The sequence below is a fragment of the Pundamilia nyererei genome, unplaced genomic scaffold (genome assembly GCF_000239375.1).
Source record: "Pundamilia nyererei isolate P.nyererei 1_Seehausen unplaced genomic scaffold, PunNye1.0 scaffold00360, whole genome shotgun sequence".
Classification (NCBI taxonomy): domain Eukaryota; kingdom Metazoa; phylum Chordata; class Actinopteri; order Cichliformes; family Cichlidae; genus Pundamilia; species Pundamilia nyererei.
Window position 1 is genome coordinate 29,097 of NW_005187761.1, and position 2,190 is coordinate 31,286.

Consider the following 2,190-nt stretch of genomic DNA (forward strand, 5'->3'; position numbering starts at 1 on the left):
CCCTATAGCTGCAGAAAAGGCTAACATTGTTATCTTTTTACAAAAAAAACAGCTGAACATGAGAGGTTTTTGGACCAATTTTGTGTTCTCCATTCTTTAAGGACCGGTTCGAGCACCATTTAAGCACCGGCACTGTTTCAAAAGTACCGGTTTGGTACTGGTATCAGATAAAACCTAAACGATACCCATCCCTAGTGACAAAGACACGTTCATATAATAACATGTCTTATACTTAAATGATTTGTGGTTTACATTAGCAATATACTAATACACAAACTTCCAAAACTAACTAAAATATTACTCGATACCACAATACCACTCTATGCCTCTACACCTCTTATAGAGCTACTGTAACCTGAACCTATTGTTTTCAATGCAGGTGTGTTTGTCTGTTTTAATAGCATCTGAGTGTATGGGTGTGTCTTTTTTTGCTATCTTTTGTTGCAATGTTTTTTCACCCATCCCATTCTAAAGGCACCTAAGCAAGCTGAGACGCACCTCTGTTGGGGATGAGGTGACTAAGACCCCGGTGGCAATGTTAAACACAAGATTGCTGGTGAATAAAACCTTCATCCTAAATGATCTTTTTCTCACCTTGCACCTGGATGTTTTATTCCTGACTAAAATTTGGATTCCTCCCGGTAAGCTTTTCTCCTTCTCGGAACTCCTTCTCCCTGACTATGTTTTTTTCAGCACACCGAGACTTTCAGGGAAAGGTGGAGGCATAGCCACAGTATTTTACTTTCTACTTTCTCTAGCTTTGAGGCTCAATGGGTGAGTGCACCCATGTAAAAGGCCACATGTTGGATCTGGTCTTCTCATATGGCCTGGATATTAGCATTAAGGACATTGACATTGTTGGCATCTCTGATCATTTTCTGGTTACATTTAATGCTGACTTAGGTGTAACACAATCTGTAAACTTCCGTTTTTATCTAAAAGATAAGAGAGAGAATTGTCCCCTTGCAACTACAGGCCTACTTAAACACAAATAACACCATTGTGCCTACCATCCACAGAGTGCAGGATTAGTGGAGAGAACAAATGGCACTATAAAGAAAAGGCTCAGGAAAACGATGGAAGAAACTGGCAGACCATGGCCAGAATGTGTAGGCCTAGTCAAAATGTGGATGAGAATAACACAAGGAAGTAACAAACTGTCCCCATTTGAAATTATACATGGGCGACCTTTTCCACTACCAGTTACTAGCGAGCCACTAGATAAATCAATCTGTGAAACCACTCTGGCGGATGGATGACTTGATTGTTGATAAACAGAGAAGTTGTTCTGAACAATAAACTGCTGCAAGACTCTTTTTCACCTATTTCTTGCAGGTTGAAGCCAGGTGATTGGATCCTTGTCCGAGTACTCCTGGTTACCTTGACTATGACGCTCACCCTTACAGGACCCCAGCTGATGCCGGAAACCGTTGAACCTCGGGGCAGACAGAAAAGATGGACACACGACAACTCTCATCTAAGAGACATGACACAAGACCACATCCACCCGTGGATGAACAATGCCTGGTACCGTTTTATCCGCGACAGGACAAAAGCAGAATCTGCAAATACACTGTTATGTCTGTTCTCATATGCCCAGCACGTCGACACACCCCACACTATATGGTGAGTATATGAACAACACTCAAGTAAAGTGTGCAGCTAGCTTTGCTGGCATTGGATTCCAACACAGCCAAATCACCACCAACAATACAATCTCACATGCTGTTGGACTTAGTAATGGAACATGTGACCAACTCTTCTGGATCGATTTCAATGTGACAAACACATTATACATCCATCCACTTCCCAGTGTTCCTGGACCAACTCCCAGGTAAGAACCACTCCATGTGTTATCAACAAGAGAAAGGTAACAGACCCCTTGGAAACACCACAAACTGTGTCCAAACTGCAGGCCACGGAGAGGGCGCCCCTGTGAATATGAGTGGACCTTCTAACGGCATGTACTGGGAGCAAGGAATGGCCTGGCTATGTGGACAACAGGCATATTTCATACTGCCCCCAGGCTGGACAGGAACATGTGCTCCTATATTCCTGTCAGACCACACTTTCAGGATGACCGCAGTAAACACCACTTCTACAGCACTCCGGAAAAGAAGATCAACGTTCCCTAAACTTCTTTTTTTTCTCTCTCTCTCTTTTGCCTGTCCCGTTTGGCTCTTTTGCCAT